The sequence below is a fragment of the Xiphophorus hellerii genome, chromosome 6 (assembly GCF_003331165.1).
Source record: "Xiphophorus hellerii strain 12219 chromosome 6, Xiphophorus_hellerii-4.1, whole genome shotgun sequence".
Classification (NCBI taxonomy): Eukaryota; Metazoa; Chordata; class Actinopteri; order Cyprinodontiformes; family Poeciliidae; genus Xiphophorus; species Xiphophorus hellerii.
This window is the reverse complement of record NC_045677.1, coordinates 18567486-18580220: the sequence shown is the minus strand read 5'-3', so window position 1 is coordinate 18580220 and position 12735 is coordinate 18567486.

Here is a 12735-nt window from a genome sequence, read left to right as displayed (position 1 = left end):
GCAAATGGAAACACTTAACTCCCACAATAAATTACCCACCAGACTGTTGCCACACTGCAGAACCCCAGCGTTTGGAGCTATGGATTTATATTTCATTAGAGTGTATTTAAATCTGCTATGTTGTAATGACTTTGGTTGAAATTAACTGATAAAAGGGCTAGAAATAAATGAGTCAAGTAAAGGTTGTTGCACCGGCCAGCAGGGGTGGATGTCTGATTAAAGCTAAGGATGTGTTCCCCAGTCACCTCATTGTTGGCTGACACTGGGGTCATTTTAGGATAAAAATACACTTTCTTGGTTACTTATTTTCTGTAGTAAGTAAACAGTCATTAGTATGGCAGGCCATTGATCTCAAGGACAACACCGGCATTAAGTCTAAACTACTGTTTATGCTGTAGCAGGGTAATTAAAAGGGACAGTCATACTGCCTGTGCTGTTTAATAGTGGATCCATAACAAAAACAGTAATAACAACTCCTTGGGGTCAAGGTCTGGACACCACTTAAACATGCAGAAAAGCATAGCTTGTCTTAAATCGCTTAAATCGCTGTATTGGATGTCGACGCTTGTTAGGAAATAAGGACCTCATCTAGGTTCCTTGCTAGCTGGGAGCCTGTTAAAAAATCCTAATTATCATTCCAGCAAACATATGTATTTGACCACTGAGTGATGTAATCACAGCTGACCAAACAGATTGTTGTTGAAATATTGCCCTGCTGTTATAGGTACGATGTGACGGCGTTGTTTGTTCACCAAGAGCTGCCGCAAGAATAACAAACACAGCTGAATTTGGGGTTTGCGTTTCAGCAGGATGGCGGCACATGCAGAGTCTGGGTGGGACAAAGGATAGTAGCCATGGACAGCATGCATTGGCTCTTTGCCTTTATGGTAAAAACTTGTCACTATGATCTTGGAGATTAATGTAAACATCCACCAATTTCTGAATACACAAGTTTGTGAAACTTTTGTGTCCATTTTGTGTCCATTTTTTTGTGGCAAAGAATGGCAAAAGAAAAAAAAAATACTAGAAAATTCCTGAAGAAATTTAACCAGGGCCTTCCAAAGTGTAAAACAAAACCAAAGAAAAACATTTTTGTGAATTATAAGAAAGGTGCTTTGGTCAGCTAAGATGCAAAACCAAAATTCTATAGATATGGAAAACTAACTCTGGAGACTGACCAGAATACACACACACTCCTTGCTGAAACATTATAGTGGTGGCATCATCACATTGTGGGTAGTCACTATTTTACATGGGGCAGATTAACTGGATGGAGCTAAATGCAGAACAATCCTGGAAGAAGCCAGCTACATACACCTGCTAGAAGACACATGAAAGTTCACTTTAGATAGGACAATGACCTTATTGCTACAGAATGCTTTTCATTAAAGCATATATGTGGAATGGTCCAATCAAAGACCAGACTTAAATCCAATTGAAAATCTCTGCATGCATTCAGATACTTCCCTTACAATTTGACTGAGACTTACCTACTTTGCAAAGAATAATTATGAAACTTTTCAGTTTCCAGATGTGGTTTAAACTGGTAGAGATACACCTCCAAGTTGGCAAAGCCAGAAAAGCTATTTCCCAAAACACAACTGTAATTTGAGTGAAAGGTTGTTGTAAGAAACTATTCACTTGTTTTAGCTGAATACAAACACATGTCCGTATTTGTATAAAGGATCAAAATCAATCCATTATTTTCTTTCCTACTCACAGGTATGTACTACTTTGAGTTGGGCTATCAAAAAAAAAGAAATTTAAACCATTTAGGTTTGTGGCTGTAGCACGACAACATTTGAAAAAGTTCAAAGAGTACTTTTGAAAGGCTCTTTACATGTTTTGAATGATCTCTCCAAAAAGTGGTTCAAAAGTTATGCTGGGACAATAGACTGCATCTCTAATGAGGGTGTGGACCATCAGCTTCAGGCTGAAATCATTTTCTTTTAATAACTTCCAAAGTGAAGCCGGCAGCTTAATGTCATGGGCTGGAACTTTTGAAGTCAGTGAAACCACAAATCAAGAGAATAATTGTAATCATTTTTGGTTTGGGAGTGGGTTTAAAGGAAAAACAAAGTAAAAGTTCTGGTGTGATCTTGGATCAGAAATCTGTCCTCGAGTTTCAGAGCAACTAAAAACATATTTTTTCAGGTTGTCTTCATATTTTTTAAAAAGGAAATTAGCAACAAAAGAAAAACATATTTCTATATATACGAGGTGTCATGTTCTGGAGTTTATTTCAGTTTTTTCATCCTTACAGCTCTTTTTATATTTTCTCTTTTACTTACTTTGCTTCCATAACTGCACAGATTTTTTGAACAACACCTATTTTGTAAAGCCCTTCTGCAATCCCAAATGGTTTGTTCTTGTAACCCTAGTTGAGCAGCCAGCAACTATGTAATTGGAGAAGATTGAGTACACACAGCAAAACCATAGCCTGGTGAGCTCTTGAGAAACTGAAACAAAGATTACCAGATGTTTACCCTGCCCTTCCATATGTGAAGGGAAAGATGAACTTACCCGCCGACTGCAAGAGGCAGACTGAATGAGAGACTACCACTGGTAAGAGAAGCTACGATGCAGCTTGAGTTTGAAACCAGTGCAAAACAATGACGTGTTACCTTGTTTGGTTTTCCTCTAAAAGGAAATCTAGTATTCCTCAGGATATTACTCAGGAATCCCCTTCGACTGATGGAAACCATGGAGCCGTCCAAAAAAGCGCGCCATAATTCAGCTGTCTGGTTTCAATTAAAGGATATTAAATATCAAAGACAATCACTCCCATTTTTAAGAGCAATTTTTATGGGTTCCTGGTTTATTTTGATTGGAAATTTGTGGGTGGAGCACATGCTAATAGATATGGAAAACTTGCACCTGTGGTATAGCAATGTTTTGAGTGTCAGAAACACTGACTGTTTGCATACTTTTCTTCTGAGAGGGAGCCTGGCTTTATCCAAGGAACAATTCCAGACTGGGCCTGACCTGTGGGATTGTCTGGAATAAAAGTCTGCACAGTATTTGTAAGATTGTAAGCTTTGACTTGCTGTGTATAATTTATGTCATCAATCATCGTTATTGACTAGCCTCGTCAATAACAAAGCAGCAGATTCTTTGGTAAAAATAGTAACCATGCATAGAATCAGAATTTTTTTTTTTCCTGATGTGAAACATTAAATTCATGTCAAACATCAGACTTTAAAAATTGAGTTTCACAATGACCACACAGCAGTCCAACTTTACAGATCTTTTCAAAATCATAGATCCAAAGTAAAACCTATGGAGAGGTTCAAAATATGTCAAATACAATTAAGCAAGATTGTTTTTTTCCCACATTGTTCACTATCATATAGAATAAGTGCAGCTGCTCCTGGTCATTAGCTAAAACTAATGACTTTTATTTTTTGACGGAATAACACAACATCTTTGTGTTTTAAACACATTCTTGTTTGAATATAATCATTTCAGGCTACAGAAAACAAGAACTATAAAGTCAAGCTTAATCTGTTGGCACTTTAAAATTGCTACTTTGAATTGTATAATTGTTTTTTTCTTCTTCATAAATTTAAGAATAACTAATGTTAACTTAAAAAAACTTGTGACTTGTGACTATAATTAGAACAGGAATAGCAACTGAAAACTGCCTATCTCAATATGTCCGTGTTGTTTCTTTGTGCGTATCCATGTATGTCGGACAGATCTTTTACATTCCATCCATTCTGGTGATCGAGAAATGGAATCACCATGTCTATATATAAACACCAAAAAATTGAGTTTTCTCCACCCTACGTTGTGGTTTTCAGGATTTGAAGGGGATCTGCATTATGTGTAGTCTTCTTTCATTAGTGGTAAGCTTTGATGTTGAGATTAGAGAGTACGTGATTGAATATTGCTTGCGTATGAAAACAGGAAGACATATAATGACAGATTCCCTTTTATTAAAAAAAGTTGCCTGTGTCGTGACAAAAGAATGCACACATAACCTAGAATTACCTGGTTTTCAGCAATAACTGGTAGAAGAAATATCTTCAACAAGCAATTATAATCTACTCATTCATTTCTTATATACTTGTAAATTTATTACCATGTCAAATTTTCTCTTCAAGTCCCTACTATAAAGGAGCATAACACAGATTTCTTCTTAAACAACTTCAGAATTACTTGACGGTACACTGAGCTGTAATTTGTAGAACCGCTTCTCTTGCATGCTCATCTTTTAATACTTTAATACTTGATTACGAGGATTGATCATGTTGTAACTATACCACGCAACAGTGTCTTTAAGGATGTGAACTTTGCATCGTTTGCCACTGGTCATAAAACTTAGAGTTCAAAAATGAGATTATTGGTATAAAATGCCTGAAAGCAGAGGATCCAGAGAAAAACATGTTTAAGGAAGCAGGAAACTGCAAAACAGTAGTCAATAATGTGCTTGCAAATATGTTGAGTTACTTATTTTTACTAGAATTGTTAACAGAGAAGGCAGATGATGATAACTGTCAGAAAAACAAAATCTGATTTGTGGTGCCTGGAGATGAGATGTAAAGCATCTAACAGCTGAATTAGAATTGCAGGTATGTGTTCAGATGTTTCTTTCTCTGGCCAGAGTGAGGGTTGCATAAATTCAAAAAAGGAACACAGATTTTAGCATGCAACCACAGTCTCAGGCTGATACTAACCTTTTATTTTCAAACATGAAGTAAGAGATCACAGTCATACTTCCTAGGCTTATAAATTTGTTTTATTTGTGGACATCTGTTGTGTCTGTACAACTGTGCCCAGGGACTGGATTTATGGTTTCTACAGCAAATAACTCACTCCATTTGATGGTAGTTTGGTGTAAAACACAAACTTTCAAATCCCTGCACTCTATTCAAAATGTCCTTTAATGTCCAGATGAGAGACACACCTGGATTATCCCACTGACATCTATTGGAATTTTGAATTTAAATGTAAAATTGTAAGATTTGTTTCCTTTGAAATAAGTTAATTTCAGACAAGGATTTCAGTTTTGATTACTATCCATATTTCTGGATTGTAGATGAGGCTTTGTACATAAACAGGGCAGTAGATCAAGACTCTTTATTTCGGTTTTGTTCTTTCTTCCCTATAAGTGACCAGAATGCCCGTGGTATTCCAGGTGAGGCCCAAATCCATCTACTCATCTCCTTCTCCATCCACTTTGTGTGACCTGCAAATAAGACATTCCATTAGAAAAGGAGTCAAATGACAGTTAAACCATTTTGGACTCCAAAAACCATTTTTCTTCATGTCTATAGGCCACATTAGCCTCCTTGTATGATTCTTTTAGTTTTATAGGTCCACTGTGCAATATTATTACATTTTTTCCAGGTGTTATTTGAAGTGATTTCAAATAAAAAGTCATTTGCTGTGAAATTGTTATGGTTTTTATACACGCACACCTGCAGTTGATATGTTCTCCTTCAGGTCTGTGGGGAGGTAATAACCACCATCGATTTAATGAATTCTTCGGACACATCCTGCATTTTTATGGTCCACTGAAAAGGTTCTGAGAGCCTGTTACCCTTCTGACGCAGTAAATGATCTTATAACAATGTCACCATGACAATTTGTGTTATTTTCTTCATGTGTCAGTTTGCCTTTTTAGAACCATTTGAGACCCAGAGCCCTTTTTTTTCTCTTGCACATTTTTGTAAGTAACTGTGACCATCAGATTTTATGCTTTGAGTAGATTTTCCTACTTGGATGCAACCCAGCTTCTTTTTTCCCTCTTGATGATCCATGGATTCCACTCCACCATGTGCTTTTAAAGAAGCACAGAAGACTGCTTCTTTTGAACAGTTTGAATGATGAAGTCCCTTTTCATTAAACTGTAGTTACATCTGGGGTCATTTCTCCACAGTTATCAAGGCATGACTTGCAAATTACACTTGAAACTTGGGTCTTTTTGCTAGGGCTTTTATTTTTGCTGTTTATGCAAAGCTGACATGGCAGAGTTTGGAAGTACCTTTTCAGGTGGGTGTTCTAGGCCCACCGGTAAAGTAAGTACAAGTGTTTCCTCTCCACCAACTAAAATAGACATGGTCTATCCAGAAACTTTCAAAAGGAACAGACTATTTTAAAAAGTGAAGTGTTTGAAATTAACCATTATTTTTGTGAAACAATGGATAAGGCCTTACAGTACACATGCTTCATGTGGACCATGTTTCCTCAGTTGTCATGAGGACACTGGTGTCTTAAAGTACCCCATTATCTGACATGTAAGTGTCAACCCTTATCTGGGTTGACAGTTAAGGGGTTAAACAGTCTCTCCCAAACTTAACTAATTCTTATTTTTGCTCTTCTTTTACTCCTAAATTCTCATTCAACTTGTGTGGTTCTTTTTCCTTTAGACATTACAAGAAACTTTATCATAAGTATGAAAAATCAGAAAAACACCTTGGATGGCTGAGCTGAAGTGACATCACCATTAACACACCAAGACTCCCGGTTGTGGATGACTATCAACATAGCTTCCACTGTGCAAACATTCTTACTTGGTGTGTGTCTGCTTTGACATATCTACATTCTTCATCACACTGAAAGAAAAAAAAACAAACAACAGTTTTAAATAATATTTGTCTTGTAATGAGATTCTCTGCAGGGACCAGGGGAGTTACAGAACGCACTTACAGACGAGTCATGACATGACTCACCCCACCAAACAGCATCAACAAATATGTGCCTAATGTTAATGACACCATGTCTCGAACATTAAAAGTGCAGACATCCGTGAGAAAATATCAGGCACTGATTAAGCATTTCCTCTGAGATATGGAAATTCTGAAAATGTATTTTGAGATATACCAGCAGTTACTGAGAGATTTTAAAATGATAAATAGCAAACCTGATCACTTTTTGTATCTATGAAAGCTATACAAATTCAAAGTATGAAAAATATCCTCACCACTAAATAGGTTATTTCAAAGTACTTTTGACAACAAAAGTGTTTGTTGCCATGTCATTCTTAAAAGAGGAAAGAAGCACCATATATGGATAATGAAATGTCATCTGGATCTAACCGTCTAATATGCTGTCTTAACAAGAATAATGTCAAATTGATGTACAGCGCTTAAATAAAAGGCAACTGGGCCTCTTTTGTTTTTTGAAGGTGTTTCGTCCCCCCCAAAAGGTTACAAAATGTACAATGTACTTAAAAGTAAATTGCTACTTATATGAGACGATGTTCGACATTTATCTGGAAATGGCAATGTCAAACACCAGGCATGATTGTCTGGTTGACGAAAAAATGTTTGTTAATGGCAGAACATTTATTCCACTGTGGAGGGCCCGCAGGAGGATGTGCTGGAACAATTCAGCCAAAGCGCCTGGCTGAGATTCAACAGAGCTGTGTGTAGATAATTGGTCGAGCAGCAGAGGAATGACCTTAAGTTTAGATTCAGGCAGTTAGGAGACCTTGGAGACTGCCTGTATCCCCAGGCTTTCCCTCACATGGTTCTGCACGAGTTTGTGCATGTAAAGTCTGCCACTGGAGAAGACCACATTAAGCACCAGGATAACACAAGGTTGCGAATTACAGAAGTGTTGCAATATTAACTTTATGCATTTTGTATGGCTTCCCTCTTAAATACATGTGAACATCAACAAATGGACAGTATGAGACTCTTAATGATAAACAGTGCAGTTTCACACCTTACTGTTTCCACCCAACAAGAAACTTAGTCCCAGTGCCAGTCTTACCCTCAAAACCCATGAACATGTAAGTCTAGAGTGACTCTAAGCTCAGGGAGCCCCTCATTGATCAGTAGTACAACAGATTCCAGATCCAGCCAGCTGGGGCAATTAGCTGGGGAAGCCATGTTCTCCCGTCTGCAAGTGAGGTAATACTTCAGACATCTGCAGGAGGTTCTAATTATGCCAGAACCGCTTGGTGTCTGGCTGCTTTTTTGGCAAGATGAACAGCCAGCACAAGCCCTCATACTCTTTGGGTATATGACATGCAGGCCAAGAGGATGCCCTCTCTCTACTTGGTTTATACATGGAGGCTGTTGTGTAATTTTGTTACTGTCTTTGTATTTTGAAAGATGAAACAGCTATCTCACAGTTGTTGTTTTTTTTTTTTTGCCTTTTAAGCCTTACAAAACTCACATTTTAACCCAAAACTCCAATGTTCACAGTTGTAAAATAGAAATTAATGGATACATACAAAGATTGCTAGAGGCCAATGGTAGCTCTGAGGAAGCTCGGGTGGGAACATATGTTGACAGAACAACTATTAGTTTGCCACAAGCTATGTAGGAGACAGTTCAAAAATCAAGAAGAAGGTGCTGTGGTCAGATGATGAAATTAAATTTTTAGTCTACTCGCAAAACACTATGTGTAGCAGAAAACTAATACATCATCTTGAATAGACCGTGAAACCACTGTTAAAAACAACGGTTGCATCATAAGGATGCTTTTCTGCAGCTGAGAAAAGAAAGCTTGTCAGGGATAATGGGAACATGGACATATTCTGTATTTCCCCCAGAATACAGTGAAATTCTGGGGGAAAATCCCTGGACTGAAATGGAAGTTCAATGGGACAACAACCCCAAACATACAGCGACAATGGAATAATTCAAATGAAATTATATTCATGTGTCAGAATGATCTGTTTTCAGAGGTGCTCCATCAGTCTGATAGAGCTTGACTTATTTTACAAACAATTGGGAAATCTGGTCAGAATTAGAGCTATAAGTAGGTAAATGTACATAAGTACATACATTTACATAGGTATTTAAAACATTCTGTTTCCTTCTATAGGCCTATATGAGTTTTTAACTACATAGTGTTGGTCTGTTACATAAAATGAGAAAAAAGTAGGTTTTAATTTGTGGGTTTGAAAGATACTAAATAGGATTTGCTGCTTCTCTCTTGGTTATACTCAAAGTGACATTGTATTTCCTCGACAATGTTATCTTTTCGACTCCAGCCTCTTCCTGACTGTTTAATTTCTGGCTGTGCCATAACACAAGGTGGTGCTACTGTATCTTTCTGCTCTGTTGTTAGGTAGCTGGGTGTTTGCTAACAAGGTAAGAGACATATGTTTAAGGCCTTGACTGTTTTGTAATTTTTATATTCATTTTCATGTTCTCCACGTGAGGCTTGAGCCAATGTGTCATGTAAGGGGAAACAGAGCAACTCTCACATTACAGAGCTGTATGATTTTGCTTATTTTGCTCTCATAATTAAATAGCTATTTCCTTCCATGTGACAAAATGATAGGCTTATCAACAGCATCCCAGGCTTAAAATAAGAAGGTAACAAGGGTAAAACAGCACGTTGCATTGAAACCCTTTATTTGCGTAAACTGTAAACACCAAGTTAACAGAGATCAACACAAAAACATTGGTTCCTATAGTAACATGCCTTTTTAAGATGGCATACCTGATATTTAAGTCTGCATTGCTTTACTCTGTTTTTTGTTTCATTGCAATGAGTCACAGCTATAAAACTAACTACTTAGATCTGAGCAGATAATTGGTAAATTGCTAACCAAGTTGAATTAAAAACTGGACATCGTGGGATGTCCTGTGGAATTTGAAACCAGTTAATTGTGTGTTTGTTACAGAATGGTGCACCTGTGGATTCAGCTTATTATGGGGAAAGACACCTAAATTAAATTAAAATCTGACATTTTTTGGTCCTTTTTGCTGATCATAAGCAATTGTGTTTGTTTTTGATTTTTTTTTACAAAGAATGTCTAATGTTAAAACTTTCTAGAAACACTTTCCTCTTCTGCAATTACAAGTGCAAGTCTTTTGGGGTATGTTTTCACTAGTTTTGCGTTTCTAGAATGTTACATTTTTCCAGACTTTTACAGGAAGTACAAGTCAATGCTTCTCTGATTTGTACTGCATTTCATCAGTTTAGGGGTGGACGGCCAAATTTTTTTATGCTTGCAGCTGTGCCTTATGATTTCCAATTTTAGATTATGGACAGAGCTATGCTTTGTGAAATGTTAAATGATTTTAACCCAAACTGTGCTTTATAGTGTTTTAAAATGTTGCTCTTGGTGTACATAATACTGCTCGTTTACTGATACTCACTTTCCAGAAATGCATTTATACTGAGAGATAATTACATAGATTTGAGCTGTGTTTATTCTGTTAGCATAAAAATAATTTAAAAAAAAAAATTAAAATCATTGTCAAAAAGGTACTTTGTTGTGCTGCATCATTGCTGCTTCTTTGGAGGGCCTAAAGTCCAGGCTCCTTAAGAAGAAGTGCTGTTTTTGGGTTATGTATTAGCTTTAGGACTAAGGTACAGATTGAGTTTCAGGTTGGCTTTAGAGTGAGTCGTGTAATGGTTAGGCTATAGAAATGACTGGAAAATGAATGGAAGTTAATGCAAAGTCCTTGCAAAGAAAAAGAGGTACCATGTGTGCATGTGCATGTGTGTACACCCCTGCATTCACAGTTATAAATCATGAACCTCTGAGAATTGGAAAGTTTTTGATGGTAGATAGCTGTAATCGACCTCAGGTCAGCAGACAGCTTGTTCCAGAAAGTAAAACCACAGTTTTCTAAAGTTGCACACCCATCACACTTGCAATTGCTTCTTGTAACAGCCGAAAGACATCTGATAACCTGAGACCCGATTAGCCCATAGACAGTGAACGATGTTCAAATGTACTGGGGAGCTGATCCAATAATTTCTTTGTGTTTTATATATTAGGTTTTCAAAGGTTTTTCTACTGTGCTGTGGGAAATGCAGATTTATCTTTACTGAAGAAGTAATATGTTTACATTTCTTCTGGTTTAAAAAGTTGGTGTCCTGCTAACTGCTTTGATAAATGTTTAAAAGATACAAAGGCATCAACCACTTTTTCTGAATCAGAGTGAAAAAGGAGATTTATTTATTTTTTATATTTAATTTGGTGAAATATAAAAACTTGTATAACTACTATGACTTATCCCAATGGTACAACTTGCTTTTTTATGTTATAGAGATAGCTGTGACATCTTACTGATTTTCTATCTGAGACAACTAAAAGTATTAGTATTATCTCCATGTGTCTTTCAAAGTTTCTGAAGTGGTAACTACTAGGGAGAGAAAACATTCTGAGTCTCCTCATACAGAAATAAGAGTGGTGACAGTTTAATGGTCTATAGCAATTTATTCCAGATATAGAGTTGACCAATTTTTATCCAGAAGTCAGGTTGTCATAGCAAAGAGAAATGTGTGGTTATGTGCACATGAAATATGATACATACACACACACACATATATATATATATTGTTTTAATTATTTCGATGAAGGCTTAGACAAATAAAAATTAAAGAGAAGTGGACTAAGATGTGGACTTTCAACTTGTGGAATCCCTTCAAAACTGCTCGAGTTTAAACATTTGTAAAGGAATTTTTTTTTTTCCATGAATAATTTTAAAAAATGCAGAATTTGGCCTTTCATACCATAGAACTCATGGGACCTTTTATTTATTTTAAATGTCAAAATTAGCAGATTTGAATGCACAGTAATGATCTAAGAAAACAAAAAGCAAATCACACTGAAATATACTGTTCAACTTAAGGTATCTTAAGGTGTGCTCTTTGTACTACAAACAAAACCTACAAGAACACCCACAAAAATAAAAAAGGTAAAACAACTCTTTTGGCAATTTGTTTAAGATTAACAAGACCTTGCAACACAATTGTTAGTTAGGATTCTATCTGTAGCATTGTGGCCAACAAGACTCAAATCTCCCAGTTACTGGAACTACACAGGATGAGAGAAAACATTTTTCAACTCCTCATACAGAAATAGAGTGGTGACAGTTTAATGGTCTCTGAGCTCGACTCACCAAACCCTTGCCACTCTGCAGTATATAAAAGACCCCAGTACCACTCCAGCTTGTGACGTCAGGTGCTAGAACCTGCTCTACAGAAGTTGTAGCTTATCAACAGAGATGTACATTCTCTGAAGTGACGATATTGAAATGTAAAACCACAAATGGAAAACAATTTTACCTTAGACCAGTTATAGGAGTCCAAATGCTAGCAGTTAATAATTATTTATTTATTCTAATCAATAAAACAGGGACTGTTTCTCGTTTTTAGATGATTTGCTATATTGATATGGCCAAGGGATGAAAAAGCTGGAAAGACCAATGGATTTTTGAGTCCTTAGGAATTCTCTCTTTGTTGAGAGAAAAGCTCATTCTATTGAAACAAATTCTCAACGCCTGCTTTAGTCCTTTGTCTATGCTTAATATTCATTAATTTTCCCCTTCAAGACTTGTTTTTTCTCAAAGTTAACCACATTTTCCTGCACTTAATGAGCCATTCGTGTGAGGAATAACAACTTACAGACTTTCTGTCTCTCTAAACCCCTTCTCCACAACAAGGGGACTTGATTTAGACAACTGCTGAAAGTTAGCTTGGGCCACAAGAGCCTCCCAGGCTTGACAGGCAGTGTTTTTCTGTGAGACTCTCCAGATGGGATCCTACACTTTGAGCTGTCCTAACAACCAGTGGTACTGCCAGAATCATAACTGAAAACCTCTGATGTGACAGAGAAGGAAGGAGCATCATTAATAAACATAATGAGGCAGATGGGTGCTCTAATGGGTGGCTGGAGTACACACTGCAGAGTCAGTCAGAGGTTACGGCATTGGGTTCCCTTATCGGGAGAGGCTCGGATGTAGAAACCGGATGCTATGGTGTTTATGACACTGAATGAGCAAAATAAACATGCCAGTCCAGCTTTCTCAG